This window comes from Urocitellus parryii, chromosome Y (genome assembly GCF_045843805.1).
Source record: "Urocitellus parryii isolate mUroPar1 chromosome Y, mUroPar1.hap1, whole genome shotgun sequence".
NCBI lineage: Eukaryota > Metazoa > Chordata > Mammalia > Rodentia > Sciuridae > Urocitellus > Urocitellus parryii.
Genome location: NC_135548.1, coordinates 16471847 through 16490102, shown reverse-complemented (window position 1 = coordinate 16490102; position 18256 = coordinate 16471847). Strand labels below are relative to the sequence as shown.

The 18256-nt window shown below is 45.9% G+C and overlaps 1 pseudogene; it reads left to right on the top strand.

Moving 5' to 3' along the window:
• Positions 1–14851, top strand: part of LOC144250946 (metabotropic glutamate receptor 5-like) — a 103005-nt pseudogene extending 88154 nt beyond the window's left edge.
• The last annotated feature ends 3405 nt before the right edge of the window (positions 14852–18256 follow it).

Here is an 18256-nt window from a genome sequence, read left to right as displayed (position 1 = left end):
CAGGTTCGATCCTCAGCACCACAGACAAACAAACATGTTGTGTCCACTGAAAATTAAAAAATCAAAAAATTCTCTCTCACTCTCTCTTAAAAAAATGTACAATTCTTTGTTTTCAACCCATGGAAAAATACACGTCATTGTTTTCTGCAAAATTGTCTAAGATTATTCATAGTGTGTATTTGTATGAGTTACTTGGTTTAAGTTTTTGCCAAAGGTAAAACTATCTGATGTATCTCAATCAGTAGGAGAAGGTACCCCACAGCTTTAGGTGTGCTAGGTTGCCCGCTGATGGTTTAGAAAAACAAAAGCAGGCTCAGATAGACGGCCTCCTCCCCAGGATTCTAATAAGAAGGCTGCAGAATGGAGTCTAAGATGGAATAATTCCACAGGAGAGCTGAGGCCAGCAGAGGGAACCAGCAACTGGCCAGATTTTGATGTAATTCTGGAAGGTGGAAAGTGGATGGGATGACATTGCTGAACTTCCTATAGCATAGCAAGCTACATCTTAGAACATGCAAGAGAGAAAACTCACCTGGAGACAGAGTATTGGTCCTGGGTTCTACAAGAACAGGGACTGAAATTAGACTAGTTCAATGAAGGTCTTTGAGCACCTGCAGCTTCGCGAGGCAGCTACCTCAGTTCCAAGGCTGAACAGTACCAAAGTAGGTGGGCTGCCCTCTAAAGACATGGCATGGTGGGTGGGTTAGGGCCAGGTCCCCCTGTGGGTATTGGTGTGCCGTTCCAGAGTAACAGCTCTATTGGGGCTTTGAGGGTATGGGAGAGAGTAGCTGTGTGTGGTCTATCCACCCTACAATTGAGCCTACTGCTCCATGGACTTGGTCTTCCTATTTTAGAAAAGGAGTTTGGGATTAAAAGGCTACACACATGCAGAGGAACCCACGGCACACTCCTCAGATCAGTCAGTCTGATTTTGTTCCATGAAGACAGACAACCAAGACAAACTTGAGGAACGCCAACGGCATCTAGGGGGAGAACCAAGACAAGCTCCGATGGTTCCCAGGGACAGGAGAACCTGAGAAGTGGAAGTCTCCGAGGGTTGTTCAGGGCTTTGCTTCTGTGGAACAGCAGGGTGACCTAAAAAGTGAAGCACAGAAAGAGAGTTCTTGAAGGTTATTGATAGGATAAGACAGAAAGCTAAAATAGGACATGATCTTGAGTATGTGCTGGAGCATTTGCGTGGCTCGAAATGTTTGGAACATTCTCTGTGGAGAGAGATTTACTGCCAGTGGATTATACTTATTTCTCCAATCGTACTACTTAGTTCTGCCATGACTAATATTTACATAATTAAAATATTGTGAATGCTGTTTCTTGGTTTGCAATTTTTAGAACCAACTTCTGGCAGAACGCCAAAGACCTAATTAATTTACAAAACAGGGCAAACATTATAACATGGTATTGTGAAAATAACAATGGCGCTAGCAGTAGTCAGGGGAGGATGGAGGGAGATGAAGGAATAACAAGATCCCTCTGTCACATCACCTGGTAATGGGAAAAGAAACAACAGAAGTACACAGGGACACGGAAACACTATAAATACAGGCATCTAAAGAGACCAATCTTGGGGAGTCGTAGAGGGAGGTGAAAATGAGAGTCTGGCAATTATCTCGTGTTTTGTTAGAGTCTGTAAACAAGTCAAAATAACACGTGGTATTTTGCCAGGGGAATGTTAGAGTTCGTAAACAAGTCTGGACGGTGCCTGGCAAAATGCCAGAGGGAGTGGTTTGAGAAGTAACAAAAGTGAGCCATTAAGTGTGGAGATTTCTTATTGGTTGACTGATGTATCTAGTTTATGCTAATTAAGATAAACTTGCAAAATATATAAATAGCTCTGTTGTCCTACAATAAACAGCTTCCATTCCTGCTGTATCAATCTACAGAAGTTATTCGTCACCCCCCGGCTATTCTGCTGCAGCCGGACTGTGGCAGTGTTTCATAAGGAAGACTCAGTAGATACCATGTAAAAGGAATAAATCAAGAAATAGAACTGCAAGCATATAATCTAGAATGATGGCTGTAACCACCCAAACAATGTGGAATACAACCATTAAAGGTGGTAAATCTGGACAACGGGACAGCCTCTCAGGATGCCAGCCCCCTCCATTTTTTTTTTTTTTTTTTGGTACCTGGGACTGAGCCCAGGGATATTTAACCACTGAGCCATATACATTTTTTTTGTATTTTATTTAGAGTCAGGGTCTCACTGAGTTGCTTAGGGCCTCACTAAGTTGTTGAGGCTGGCTTTGAGCTTGTAACTCACCTGCCTCAGCCTCCTGAGCTGCTGGGATTACAGGCGTGGCCCACCACACTGGTCTAAGATGCAAGTCTTTTTGATTTTCATTTATTGTCATTCTGTAGCTCAGGAGTCAGCAAACTATGGCCCATGGGTTGGTTGCCTGCTTTTGTAAATAAAGTTTTATTGGAACAGTCACAATCATTTGTACCAGTGCAGCTGATTTTGTGTTAATGATGCAGACTTGGGTCATTCTCACAGAGATCACATGGCCCAGAAGCCTAAAATATTTACTATCTGGTCTTTTACAGAAATAAGTTTGCTGACCCCTGCTATAGAATACAAACTCTTCTAAATTGTAATGTATGCCTTATCTTGATTAAAAAGAAAAAAGCAAACCTCAAGGGGGGAGAGTCTAAACTTCCCACTTTTCAGAACTGATTTCCAAACCACTGTTAACTTGAACCCTAGGTTAGACAAACCCCCAAATAACTTCTTTCCATTCTTATGTCATCTCAAATCATAATGTATTTGATTCTGGAAATGGATTATTCACCACAAAAATCTTGAGAAGTTTTTGAAATAGAGAGGTTGGTTTGCTATCTGTTTTTCCCTCTTGCTCTCCGGGAGGTCTTTCAAAAGTCAGTTTTTGTTTTATTCCTCATGAAAACTTGTAAAAAGCCTGTAAATCAAAGGAAATGCAAATAAGAGAAATCGAAGAAAATAGGGACTATAAATAAGATGTTATTGCCTAACAATCAAATAATAAATGATATTAAAACAAAATAGATGAAGGAGGTAAAGACAGAAATGGAGCCCAGTTTTGACAACTTATTGATTGACACTCATTTGCTCTGAGAACACAACTCACTGCATTGGGATTTGAAGCCACAATGAAGACTAAAAGGCGAAAGCTAGATCTTGGACCTCTATGCCTTCCTCTATCCCAGTAACTCTTAAATTTGGTCTTTTTATGCTATCCATATTTTTTGAATGCTGTGATCCTGGTTTCTTATCATTATCACTGTGTGGTCTATGTGCTTTTCAAGATTATAGATTTTGTCTTCATTGTCTGATGTCCTGTCTTCCAAGTGGTCTACTCTGTTGGTGATGCTTTCAGTTTGAGCTTTTAATTTGGTTTATTGTTTCTTTCATTTCAAGGACTTTTGTTTGTTTGTTTGTTTGTTTTTTGGAACCTCTATCTCCCTGTTGAGGTGATCTTTTGCTTCCTGGATTTGTTTATGTAGCTCCTTGTCAAAGTGATCTTTCATGCCTGTATTTGCTCTCTTATATCTTCCTTGAGTTCACAGAACATTTTAACCATATACATCCTGAACTCCTTCTCTGTCATTTCTCCTGCTGTGGCTGCCAGTGATTCTAATGATGTGGTGTCTTGATGGGTTTGGGGCACTTTCTTCCCTTGTCTTTTCATGTTGCTTGTGTGTCTTCCTTTCCAGCTCTGTGGGTCTGGGGTGTTATTGTTTTTACCCTATAGGTTTGTAGTGCTCTTGGCGGGTTCCAAGACCTCTCCTGGCTGCTGGAGATCCAATCTGGGAGGTGTCCCCACTTAATATGCTTCATTGCTCTTATAGAGACATATGACTTTAAATTTAGAGGGAAAAAATATCTGGGTTTAGGTCCTGCCTCTTTGCTTCCTTGTAGAGATTGTTTTTCCTCCTTGAGTCTATTTGCTCATCCCTAAGTGAGGTTGAGAAAATCTTATTTCCTATTGCACTAATGAAGTGATTGCATTCAGAGAGAGGAAAGAGGACCAAGTCAAGTCATCTCTGCATGAGCTTCATGAACTGTTTTCCTAACCCTGGTTACTGCTTTTGTTATTGTCACCTTGACTCTATGCCTCTGGGGAATGAGCTCAGAAGGAAGGAAGACTCAGGCAGTGATGGTGGGTGTGGGGTGATGGTTCCTAAGAGCGGATATTTTGTTGGCTGTCCTCAGGTGTTTCCACTAAGGCGGCAGGTGTGAGGGCCTTACTCTTCTGAGCACTGGCTTGCAGTGCCATTTCTTCTGTCCGCCCTTTTCCAATCTCAGGTGCCTTAACCCAGGAACATAGGAAATGCAATGATGGAGATGGGCCACAGGAGTAAGGGGGGGCCCTTTCTTTCTACAGGTAAAAGAAACACTTACGTTAAGAGGCCCAGGGCTAAATTGGAAACTTGGATCATGGAGCCAGTTGGATCAAAGATCTGATTCTCTGAATCTAGATCCTTAGACCAGCTGGGGAGAGAGGATTTCTTTCCTTTTTCATAGTGCCTTTGTAGAAGGCATAGTTATTGATGTATATGGTGTCACTAATAGATTGTGATGACAATGTTATTATTTGTCAAAGGATCATTTTAATCTATCAGGCAGACAAACACATTTAAAAATTTTATCTTCCTTTTCTTTGATTCTATTTCCTCTGTTTCATAAGACATTTATAGTGTCTTCTGTATACATTGGATTGTGATAAGTGTTGGAATAGAGGAATAATGCCACCTTTGCATGTGAGAATTTTAATGTAGCTAAACACAGAAATGGGTAGAATGAACACATGTTGTATATTCTTATCAGACACTTCATTTTCACTTTAGTTTAAATCTATTAACAATTTATTTTAAATCTATTAACAATCCATTACTAATGATAATAATAATATAAGTACTGTCATGGTTCGGATGTGAGGTGTCCCCCAAAAGCTCACATGAGAGAAAATGTAAGAAGGTTCAGAGGAGAAATGATTGGGTTGTGAAAGTCTTAACACAATCAGTGATTTAATCCCCTGATAGGGATTAACTGAGTGGTAAGGCAAGTACTAGAGTGTGGCTGGGACAGGTGGGCACTGGGGGTGTGGCTTTCAGGCATTTGTATCTAGCAAATGGAGACCTCTCTCTCTGCTTCCGGGTTATCATGTGAGCTGCTTCACTCTGCCATAACTCTTCTGCCATGATGTTCTTCCTCACCTCAAGCCCCAAAGAATGGAGTCCGTTTTCTATCGATTAAGACCACTGAAACTAAGAACCCCCAAATAAACATATCCTCCTTTACAGTTGTTCTGTTTGGATTCTTTTAAAAAGCTGACTAAAATATGGACATATTTCATTTAATCCTCAGAGTAACTATGTAGGGTGGATACTATCACTGTATCTGCCTAGTAACACAGGAGGAGGCTGAGGTTGAGACAGCTCAGGAACAAAAGTGAGCAGACATTCAGGGCCATAAATCTGAAGCCCACCAGGGAACTGCCCCCCTGAATCACTGGAGGAGCCCTGGCCATAGTGGTGGAGCCATGCTCCAGCCAAAGTCAAGGGCATGGAGTTCAGAGATTTTTAACTGTGAGCAGAGATGGCCTCTCAGACACTGAATCCCAGTGCAAGATGAGAGGAGAGTGTCGGGGGTTGATTAGACAGGGCCACGTGGGCCTCAGGGAGGACTTTGACTTGCTGGTTTAACATGAGGGGTGGGCAGGAGGAAGTGGGAAGAAACTGTGGGCTGGTGGTGGGAGGAGGCTGCTCACCATCTTTATTGGAATGGTCCTCATGCCTCAGTGGCACTGGCTGTGAATTGGGGAGTTGGAGACAGCAGCCAGTGCTTGGAGTTGCTTCTTTTACAACTGTGGTGATTTGGATATCAGGATTTCAGTCCCAGCCCTCTCATTTACCAGCCAAGTGACTGTAGGAAAGTCAGTCTTCTCCTTGTCAGCAGGGGGCCACCTGCAATCCCCAGGTGTGTGCTTGTGGATATTAAATGAGGCAGTGCATGAGTAAAGGAAATGACTGCCAACTGGGCAGAAAACACGCGTGACGCCACGGTGTCTGCAGTTCCTTACGGGGCACTTCCTTGGTCACCTGTCAGCCTGGGCTTTGGAGTCAGAAAGACTGGCATTTACAAGTAATCCTCCCTCCCTCTCATGAGGCTAACCACTTCAAATCAAAGAGATCCCATCGTTTTTAATTGGAAATGACAATACTGGTCTAATGTTTGCTACCAGGATGACATTAAAGCAACTTGAAGCAGTTACTGCAGAGTAGGACACAGTAGGATTTTGAGGGTTGGTGCTCCACCTTTGCTCTGGGTAACGAGTCCTGACTTTCCCTCTGCCTCTCTGAAGAAGATGATCATGGAACAGACACATCAGCCTGCCTGGATTGGCTGGATCCTTCCAAATACCATAGCACTAGAAAAGCCTTAGAAATCCTCTAACCCAAGCTTCTCATTTTACCCATGAGGAAGTGGAAGACCAGAAAGATAAAGTTTCAGTGATGGCTGAGGGTTAATTCTGGGGTCAGACGTGGGTCTTCCATCAGGACCCATCAAACAGGCATCCTTGTTCTGTGTCACCATGTCTTCTGCCTGCTCCTAGCCCAGCCGCAGCCTTGCAAGCCAGCCTGCTCAGAGTGGCCCTGGGCTGCTCACTGGAGCAGAGAGAGAGAACTGGAGAGGGCCATGCTGTGGTTGGCCTGAGGAGGCATCAGAGGCATGGCCTTGAGAGGTTCTGGCAGAGGCGATCTTCTTACAAAAGGGGAAAACAGGAAGCAGCTGGCATGCATTTTATTACTGGAGAGGCTGGTAATTGGGGGTTCTGCTGTCAGAGGTGCCCATGTTTAGCAGGAATAATTTTCCAAAGAGGAGAGAGGGAGAGAACCAGTTTCTTGTTATGGAAGATGGGAAAGGAGAGGGGTAAATGCTCACTATATTCCAAATGGCACCCACTAGTATCAGTGTGGCATTTCACAACTGACACACCATTTCCCATCGTTCCACAGCAGTACTGAGGTAGATTTTTTTTTTCATTCAAAAGATATTTACTGAGCTCCTCTACTATGACTGTAGATGGGTAAAAAGGGCCCAGATAGGGGCAGGGACAACATGCCAGGCCAAGGGCACAGCTTTGGCCAAGGCATAGAGGGGGGATCTATTATGGTATAAGTCAAAGGCTGGCACCAGACATGCATAGCCTCACCTCAAAATCCATGGAGGTACCCCTGGATTTCCACATCCTTAAGGGGTGATAGCAAGCTGTGGTCAGTCAAGAGGGCACCAAACACCTCAAGGCCAGACCCTTCAGTCATTTTGAAATGCCCCTGGATACTTGGCATGAGGCCTGGAAAAGGGGAAGGCTGCGCAGTTTCCTCCAGATGGCACTATTTCCTAGAGAGACTCCCCAGGGGTTGTGCATTAGAGGGGCGGGGATGGGGGGGTGGTTGCCTGCAGAGTGCTTGGCATTGGGACTTACAAGCCCAAGAGGCTGTTCTTGTCCTGGGGTTCAGGGTTCATGCCCCATCCCCTCCACATATGCATAGAATACATTTCCAAGGACTTCATTTTGGGAAGGAGAGAGGTGAGGGTGTCCAAGGAACCCTCTGATACCTGGGAAGGCCTGGTCATACTCCCATCTTCCCTCCCTGGCTCCTTCTCTTCTAAATTTGAACATCTGAACTATGTGACACAGGCACTCTTATTTTCCCTGGAGCCACAGTGACCAGTGGAGCAGGGTATCTGGATCCTGTGCGAGACCTGTGCTCCGTTTCACCACAGCCCAGAACTATTCCTCAAGGCCACTTCTGAGCTGTGCCTGCCTTCGCAGCTCCCTCCTGTGAGCTCATGCACTGCACCCCTGAAGGTGTGATGGGACAGGATGGAGGCAAGGACAGATGGAACCTCACACGACCCAATGACAGGATGCTTGCTTAGCTGTTTATTGTGCAACGAAGTAGAACAAGGAGCAGAAAGGCACAATATGTAGAAGATGGACAGAGGGGCCTGGGATTTCTTTTGTTTGCATTCATTCTACAATCTGAAGAATGCTTGTGGGCTTTTGAATTCCTTGCAAGATAGCAACACAAATAATATCAACTCCCCTTCTCCAAGGTCAAGAGAAGGACAACTTTAACATTAGGAATGGAGTTTTTCTTGTTTAGAGAAAGATTTAAAGATAGCAACAGATACCATCTAAACCAAGGACTTAATTTAGCCAACAATGCTCAAAGGACACATCACTCAGAAAGTGCATGCTTCATTGAGGGACAGGGCTTTCCAGGACACTGGTCAATGTCAATAGTTGGGACAAAGGATGGTCAAAATACATGATGGGCCAAGAGGTGTAAAGATGGTGAAGGTGGGGTGTGGCTGGGTTTAGAATCAGTTCAACCCTGATGATGTGGTGGTCCAGGCCACACCACAGATCAGGTGATTTTGGTTCTGCTTGTTCCTCATATCTCCAGACCCAGCTCCCTCTCCAAGCATACTTGGATTGCTCATTTTTACACAATTTATTTAGGGCTCTGCTGTACTGTGTGTGAAAATACAACTAAGTGCCTAAGCTAGAGGCATCCTCCCTTGAATGTACCCTTTTCCTCACTCTCTTGCAGAGTCATCTCAAAGGCTATTTTGCAAAGAGAAATGTAGGTCAGGACCACTTTCTTCTAACCTCACTGCTGTCAGTGTTTGGGTACTGCTTACTATCGGGAGGAGGGACAGTGTGGCACAGCAGAGATCCCCTTGGTTTTGTCATCTGAAGGTTGAATTGTAGCCCTGGCTTATTATGGAGCTGATTAAAGCCCTTTTAACACCTCTGTGCATACACTTCTATTTTTTTTAAATGTCCACTATGTTGCTTCAATCCTAGGGATTTTTGCAAACCTCATGAATTCATATTGCTAAAAGAATAAGGTAAATGGTAAACTACTGTCATTATTACCAAGATTTTAAGTATGTCCCTCATCTTCTAGTTTTATGGAATTCTGCTTGGAGTTAGCAGAAGACATCTTCCCCGATCCCTGGAACTAAGTCTTGCTCATGAGCTTTCTCACATGCTGAGGTCCAGGGGCTCTGGCGAGTCTGCTTATAGCACATGGTGTGACTCCCTCACCCCTCATGCTCCATCTTGGACCCTCAAGGTGTGCACGCAGTAGCAGTTGAGGCTCAGGCTGGGTCTTGCCTCACTGTGCTGCTGTCCCTGGTCCTCTGCCCTCCTTCTCAGGCTGAGTAGAGGGTCCTTACAACCTGTCCCCCATCATCTTGGCTTCACTACCCTTTCCTGTCCCTCCCTTGATGCTCATCCCAACAGCTGGTGTGTCTGCCCAGAAAGTCTCATGAGGACTGTCTGCTCTTATTTGTGCTCCTGCCATTTGATTCTCCCTCCAAGCCCCCCCCCCAGTGAACCCTGAAAACCTCCTGCTCCCTGTGATGGTGTGGACATTCACTATGAGAAGGGCATGGTTTAAATCCCCACCTGATGCAATTCCCTGTGTTCCCACCCCTGTCCTTGTGTGACTCTCACACTACTCATCAGTCTGCCAGCTCTCAGAGAAGTGAGGAATTATAGTGAAAAGGTGAGGTTCTGACCTGGAGGCATCCCCAGCTTTACAGGGGAAAAGGGGATAAGAGATGGGATTTCCAACAGATAAATCAGGCATAATAGAAACACTAAGGTTTCTTCTGCCAAAGTTGCTGTGGCATACTCAGGGTTGAACTTTGATCTGTGACCATTCTGAAAGGATTGCTAGAGTAAACAGGGGCTCAGAGTGTCTGATCCTTACTTTTCAAAGAAAAAGGTGAAATGAAAATTCTGAAGAAGCAAAGACCATATCCTGGCAGTCCCCAGGCTCTAGTGGATCTAGGTGGTTGCTCCTTTCCGAAGATGGTAGCCAAAAAGCAAGGGAAGTCCAGAGAGCACAGGCCGAGAATTTTCTAATTGCTCATTGAAGGATCTGTTCTCCTAAGATGGTACAAGGTGAGTAGCTTTTCTGATTCATATCACTGGACAAATGTTGTGGATTCCTGTGGCAACAGCAACCCAGGGAGTTGGCTGATTATAACTCAGTCCTGAAACCTGGAAGCACCTGATCCAAGCCCTAGGTGACAGAGTCCGGAGTGATGAGGCTAATCCTTAGCCTAGACCTCAGCTGGCACTCCAAATCCAGGGGCTTGGCAACCTCTCAATAGCAGTTAAGGTAAACAGAGTAGATCAAAATGCATCAATGTTGGTAACACCTCAAAGTTAAAATAATGAGTGTAAAGTGTAAGGTGCACTAGGATATCAACCACACAGGCTTTATAAACAGGCCCATGCCTTTGTAAAAAAAGTAGAGGCCATGCTGAAAAGAATGGGCACTGATGTCAGCAGAGTTATTTGCTCTGAGGAGGGAGGGCAGAGAGAGGAACGGTGTGTACAGACACATTTTTGTGCATTTTGTAAATTTATTTCTGGGAAAAAACATCCAGAACAAATGTGTCAAGGTGCAAAAACATCTGTAAAATCTTGGCAGTAGGTATATGGATCATTTTCTGAATATTTGAAAAATTCCTTCATAGACCAAAACTTAAAAATAAAAATAAACTTGGGCTGGGGGAAAGGGCTAATGATGGGGGGAATTCTGGCAGCAGAGAGCTACTTCCACACCATACATCACCACCCTGTGGTTCTGTTCTGAATGAGTAGCAGAAACACCTATTTAGTCTGGGCCCTAACTCAGACTTCTGTCAGAATCTCAGAAGATGAAGTCAGGTGAGTTGTTTTCAAAAGCCCATGATGACTCTCAACCCTCCAGGATCAGCCCAGATGTGGGGAGAACACTTGTTCTGGTCTACCTGACTGTCAAGTCTACACTGCAGGCTTTTTCAACAAGCTTCCGTACCAACATGGGCCTTTTGTCAGAAGCCACACTTCTGGATTAGGTTTCTGCCAGGAAGAAACAGCTACTCTGTTTGGAGGACCCCCTGGTATTGTGTTTTTTCTACCTGTCATCAGAATAACAGAGGTCCATTGAGCTGGATACAAACTCCAAGTCCTCTCTCTGTTTCTCTGGTTGGGGTCACATCTCCCTACCCTGTGCACTCCGTGGTAAGAACCACCTGAATACAGTAGTCCTGAGAGCTGTCCCGGCGGATTAGTTGAGGTCTGCTGGCCCTCATCAGCATGGCTCTTACTTCATCTCACTTCAGTTCTTCAATGCCTCTTCTGAACCTGTGTGGTCTTGTTGGGGTCTGAGAGATGGTGATAGATCCCTGCTTGTACTTTGACAGGATGAGCCCTGAATTGCAGTACTGGTTCTGGGGTTCACTATTTGTGTCCTGTGACCTTGGATGCTCCTCTGTAAGTTGGGAAAGGCACTTCCCTGGGGCCTTCCTACTTAGAAAGAGGTGGGGAAAGAGCACATGGGCTTTGGGAGTGCCAGGCAGTCATTTGCCTCTTTCCTGCAGTTAAATGACCAATGTAGCTTTTCGGTTCTTGTCTCCTTCCTCAGGGGCAAAATGCAACGCTGTGCACATTGCACATACCCAATAAATATTTGTTGATGAGAGAAATGAACAAATTAATGAAGTGTTTTGAGAAATTTATGTACAACCTGATAACAAGAGAATGTTATAATTAGATCTCCAGAGCTGGTGCTGGGAACCCAACCGAGGGGCTGGTTCCCGGTGCACTCCCTATCAGACATGCTTTCCAGGCTCCCAGACAGTTTGGGCCTGGGCCAGGACTCAGAGTGCTGGCTTTGAACAAAGCCCCAGGGGAAAAGTCATGCATCATAGAAGGTAATGGTGTATGGAAGGACTTGCCCCCTCTCCCCCTTCCCCAATCTTCCTCAGACTTGTGGCCCTTAGGAAACAATCTGACTTTCCCAAGAGAAGAAAGGCCAATTTTAGAATACTTTTCTTTCTTTTCTAAGCAAGCTGGTGCCAGTACAGGACATTCCACCTCAGTCTCATGCTAAGGTATGCTGGAGCCTCCTCTGACCACAGACCATTCCTGCCATCCCATCTCGGTTCTCTATCTCAGAATCTCCACCTTCTCCTCCTGTCACCCAGAGGGCAATGCTACCAAATGGTCACTCCATAACAGCCCTTGGAACCTGTAATGGGTTCAGTGTTGGCTTCTCTGAATTGCTCAGCATCACTTTAATAAGAAGTAGGCATAGGTAATAAGAAATACTAAGGAGACAAGAACTTTTAAGCTTTGCCATTTGTTATGGTTTGGATCCTAAATGTCCCATATACTAAGTGAAGGTCTGATCGCCAGTCTGCGGGCTATTGAGAGGTGGTGGAGCCTCTAGGAGGTGGGGGAAGTGGAAGTGTGTTAGGTCACTGGAGACCTGCCCTCAAAGGGACTATTGGGATCTCAGCTCTTTTCTTTCTCTTTTCCTCTCAGCTCTCATGAATTGAACAGTTTCCTCCACCACATATTCCAGCCATGATGCGCTGTCTTGTTGTAGACCCAAGAGCACTGGAGTCAATCAATCAGAGACTAAAACTTCTGAAACCATGAACTGAAATATTTTTTTCCTCCTTACAAGTTGATTTTCTCAGGTATTTTGTCATAATGATGAAAAGTTGATTAATATACCACTCAAAATGTGGTCCCTGAAACTGAAGCATCAGGATCAACCAGAGAGTATTAAAAATGTATACCTTAAGGTCCTACCTCAGACCTACTGCATCAGAATCTGTATTGCAACAGGATATTCAAGGATGTTTGTGCTTATTAAAGTTTGAAAAATACTGCTTTAATCCAATGGTTCTCAAAATGTAGTGTCATGGCCCAGCAGTCTTAACACCTGGGAAATTGTTAGAAATTCATACTCTGGGCTCACTCCATACCTGCTGAATTAGACGCTCCATAGATGGATCCAAAAATCAGTGCTTAATTAAGCCTTCCAAATGCTTGGAGAATTACTCCAAAGAGGATACTTTCATTTGACCCAGTTTTCCCACTACTCCTTTGGGTATATCCAAAGGACTTAAAATCAGCATACTACAGTGATGCAGCGACATCCATGTTTATGGCAGCTCAATACACAATAGCTAAACTATGGAACCAACCTAAGTGCCCTTCAACAGATGAATGGATAAAGAACTTATGGTATATATACACAATGGAGTATTACTCAGCCATAAAGAAAAGGACTTTATGACATTTGCCAGTGAATGGGTGGACCTGGAGACTATCATGCTAAGTGAAAAAAGCCAGTCCCCAAAAACAAAGGTTGAATGTTTTCACTGATATGTGAAAGTTAACCTGCAATAAGCCAGGAGAGGGGAAGAATAGATTAGACAAAGGAGAATGAAAGGAAGGGAGGGGGGATAGGAAAGGGAAAGAATTGTTTTGAATCCAAATCAATTTTCCTATGTACTTATATGAATACATCATATTGAATCCTACCATCATGTACATCCATAAGAGCAGGAAGAACAGGGTCCTAAATAGAAGATATCCCATGCTTTTACAATTACATCAAAATGAATTCTAATGTCATGTATAGCTAAAAGAACCAATAAAAAACAAAACAAGATAAAAAGATGAATTAGAACAAGAAGAATATCCCTGAATGAATCCAATCTGAGTCATGCAAAGGGCTTCAGTTGGGGGTATGCTATAGTTTGAATCTGGGATGTCCCTCAAAGGCCACATGTTAAAGACCTGCCTGCCATCCAGTTGGTGTTACTGGGGCAGAGGGTGGAGACTTAGTAGAAGGATGTTAGGTCATTGGGGGTGCCCTTGAAGGGAACATTGGGACGCCAAACCCTTCCTGTCTCTCTGCTTCCCCACCTCCATGAGGTGAGCAGCCTCCTCTGCCACATGCTCCACTGTGATGTGGACTTCTGCCCAGGTCCAAAGCCACAGGGCTAAGTGAGCCATGAGCTAAAACATCTGAAACCCCTCCTTCTCATAATTTTTATCTCAGGTAATTTTCCATGATGATGAATAGCTGATTAACACAGGATCTCTGACAACTGAGGTGTTATAGGGTTCCCATTCAGGTTCAGGGTAGATGTCCAGAGATAGAGTCCCATTAAGGAGGGTGGGGTGGGGTGCCCAGGGGGACCGAGGGGTCAGTAAGAGTGGCGCTCTGGAGCTGGGCTGCTCGGGTTTGGATCCTGCCTTTCACCAGCTATGTGAGCTTGGGCAGGTGTCTTGATCTCTCTGTGCCTCAAGTTCCTCAACTATGACAGGGGGTGACAGGAGAGTCTCTTAGGGCTGCCTCAAAGATGCCAGGGGTTAACCCACAGGAAGCATTGAAAGCAGGGCAGGCACTGAACAAGGGCCCTGAGGTTGAGTCTTACTGACAACCGAACCCCTGTACCCACCAAAAAAAAAAAAAAAGACATTTGATGCTTGGTGCTGAGCCTATAGTAGGCTCAATATAGTGAATATTTCCTGAATGACTAAATGGGGAATTTGACTTGGGGAAACACCCTCAGATGATGGATTTCTGGCACAAGATACCAGACAGCGCAGCCCGAGGTGGGCTCCCAGCAGCTGCAGAGGAAGCACTAACCCTGGACCCTGGTGTCTCGCTGCCTTGAGAGGGAGCCTGGCTCCCAGAGATGACTTCACAGAAATGACCCATTAACTCTGATCTGGCCTTATTTACACCAGGAATCGGCCTGCAGGATGGCGTTGCTCCTCACCAGCCTGGGGACAGATGGATGTTCTGGATGGCCGATCAGATTACTTCTAATTGTGCTGGGCTTTGGAGAGACTGGCAGAGTGCCCGGCAGGGACTCCGGTCTAGTTCAGGTGTGGGTGGGGAGACGCCCACACCCATAACCAAAACCTGCTCACCGTATCCAGGATGGCTTGGAGGTGCTGAGCTGTGATGATTTGGGGTTGGCACAGAGGAGCTGTGGTTCACGTCTCCCCAGGGGCAGGCTTGGGACATTTCTATCTCACTCCTCTGAAAGCTGCCTCGTTTTAATCAGGCAGCCAGTTACCAGATTTCCAGAAACTGTTTTAGGAGTGTTTTCCCCTGAAAACCAGACTCACCACTTACTTGTTCAGGAAGTGTTTCTTGAGTATTGACTGCATCAATTTTTTTTGTATTAAAAATACATGCCAGCTAATGAATGTCATGAAGTCTCCAAAGGGACGTGGATCAAACTCTTGATGGGAATGATTCAGGGTGGGGAGCAGGGGTGAGTTTTTATGGTATGCACCCACAACTCCAGTAAACTGGGATGGAGAGTGAGTGACACAGCAGAGCCTGAGGTCAGAGGTTACAGAAGAGGTGACAGAAGATGCTACAGAGGGGGGCAGGGTTGTGCTTTGAGTTCAGAGGGGCTCAGGTTCCAGATCTGGCTAGTGACGGGCGCCTCTGGTCCACGTGACTAGCCCTCCCCTCCTGAGAATCAACTGATAGACATTTCTGACTCCCCAGATTCCCACCTTAAATCTTGTCCATTGTCATCTGATGAGACGTCGTCAACGTGGATCTGGTCACAATCCTACGGGGAATTTGGAGAACAGAAAGAAGAAACAGGCCTGGTGAATGTGATGGCAGCTTGCAGAGCCGGCTCCTCTAGCCACAGGGGTGGGTGAGCTGGGCCGGGAGCCCATGTTGGAGCCTGAGGCTGGGCTTTGCCACTGGGGGTAAGAAGTGCTCCTGTGGGGTCTCCTCTCTCTCTCTAGTTTCCTATTAGGCAGCTGGTTGGCCCTGAGGGAGTTCGAGCAGAAAATTTATCTCCCAAATTGGGACAGTTTTGCAAGGAAGAGGGGACTGCGGGTGAAGTGTGTGACACTGGGGGCTGTAGGTGCAAACCTAGCCACCCCAGCCTCCCATCCTCCAGGAAAAATGGCGGCCCTGGCCATGATGAGGTGGAGGCCTTTGCCTCACTGTCCCCTCTGCTTGGATGCTTTCCTGCCTTTGCCTCCAAGAACCCTGTGTTCTCCCAGTGTTAGCTTCTGGAGGCCACCCTCTGGGTCCCAAAGTCTGTGACCATCACCGACTGAACACTGTGTCCCAGGCCTGCTGTTTCCACCACCCACGGGCCCCATGGCCTCCTGTCTTTCCTTAGTCCTCTTCGAGTGCTCAGTGGCCACCTGTACCCAGGGAGTTCTGTACTGGATTATGCACACATTCATTTCTACCATCAAAGAAAATTCTATGGGCAGCACAGCTCTAGAGGGATACTTACCCTGGTGGTAAGTTCAGTCAGGGAGGAGCAGAGAACTCCTCATTTAGCCTGCCCTGGGTTGCAAAACATGTCTTTGGAATGATGGGCAACAGGTCAGCTTTGGGGAGCTCTGACTGTCCAGCTCTCTCCCACATCCCCGTATCCGCACTGTCCTTTGGAGCTGAGCTGTGGGGCATCTACTTTCAGGTCCCCACAGTCTCTGCTGGGCTTGATTCACCTGTTACCTGGCCCCTTGGCATCTGATTGGAGATCTCTGACTCATAGCCTTCATGTAACTAGAAGGACCTTAGGCCCAGCAGGCCACACGTGCTGGTGAGTTTGCGTTTTAGAAGAGCACTGACTTTACAGACAGGCTGCAGAGAACACAAGACCAACAGCACATTCCCCAGTGCACTGGAAAAACACCTCAGGGGTCACATGGCTCAGCCCCTGCTGGGTTCCATGGATTTTCCTTGATGTTAGGGGGAAGGCATTTGGGGAGGCTCTGTTTTACTCATTTGCAAGGGGATTGTTGGGGGCGTTAAAGTGTGACAACAGTACCGATCACATTTCGGGCTTCATAAAATACCATGAGGCTCAGTTAGACACTACCTCATACTGCACCAGCTGACCCGGATCGAGTTACGCCCCCCACACCAGCCAGCAACCAGGGGCCTGGACGGTGCAAGGGAAGGGAGGCCCCGTTGGGAGTTTTGTGGAGGAGAATCTGATGCCCCTAACTCTGCTGTCCCTTCTCCAGGCATGGGGAGTGGTCCCTGACACCCAGGAGTGTCAGGGTACTTCTGCTCTCTCCTGGTCAAAGCGTGACCAACCTGTAGAGAGAGACAAAGGGTTCCTGTGGCCTTGACATGATAGCCGTGTGGTGACACGGTGCTGAGGACCTGTGGCAGTGCAGTCTCTGCCTCAGGAAAAAAAAAGAAGAAAAAATAAACAGCACTATCTGTAGTAAGAACTCCTCCCTCCCTGGAATTATTTCTCTTAGTGGCATGAAAAGTGAATCTCACAACTAATGGACCCTGGTCCTGGTACCATACTGAGGGCCTGCAGCAGCCCTGTCACTCAAGGTCAGCAACCTGAGGTGTATTTATGAGGGTCCAATACCACTTTTGGTGGCTCTGGTTTCTCTATGGCCACTAATGACCTAAGCTCTTGCTCTTGTCAGACCCTATGCAGTGTCCTATAAAGAGCGTCTTGTCACCCAAGATGGGAATTTGCCCGAGGCTCCCCACTCCCCTATGGGCTGCAGAGTTCCTGTCATTTGGATTCTTCATCCTCTGTGAGCTTCACGCCCACTAGGTACCCTTGCCATGCCCCTGCTTTACAAAAGATCAAACTGAGGCACGGGGAGGGGGGAGTGGACTGGGGAAGACAAGAACAGGTTGAGCACCTGTACTCTAAACATCCAAACTCCAAACCCTGACATTCTCTAACTCCATGCAACAAATGGAAAATCCCAGCCAGGCACGGTGGTGCACACCTGTAATCCCAGAGGCTTGGGAGGCTGAGTTAGGAGGATTGCAAGTTCAAGGAAGCCTCAGCAACATATCAAGGGTCTAGCAATTCAGCAGGACCCTGTCTCAAAAACTAAGGCTGGGGTGTGGCTCAGTGGTGAAGTGCCTTGAGTTCAATCCCAGTACAATAAAATAACAATAAGGTTGCAGAATAAAATTCTAAAAATCCAGGCCTGGTGGCATACAGCTGAAGTTCCAACTATGTGGAAGGATGGGGCAGGAGTATTGCTTGAGCCCACAAGTTCAAAACCAGCTTGGGCAAGACAGAGGCCCCATCTCAAAAGAAAAAAAATAAGTTACTATACAAAACAACCTTGAGTTATGTATACAAGGATGTATCAAATGTATATGAATTTTGTGTTTACATTTGGGTCTCAGCCCCAGGATATTCAAAATTTTAAAAATCCTAAGTCTAAAACACTTCTAGTTCCAAGCATTTCAGATTCTCCACACTTAGGAGAAGGGAAAAACTGGCCCATTAACCTAGGTCTCTCCAACCCTAGAGCCAAACTCTTTACCACAGGCAATGAAGCCATATCCTGTTCTGGGAATTACAGCTTGTTAATATGCCCAACTTTTA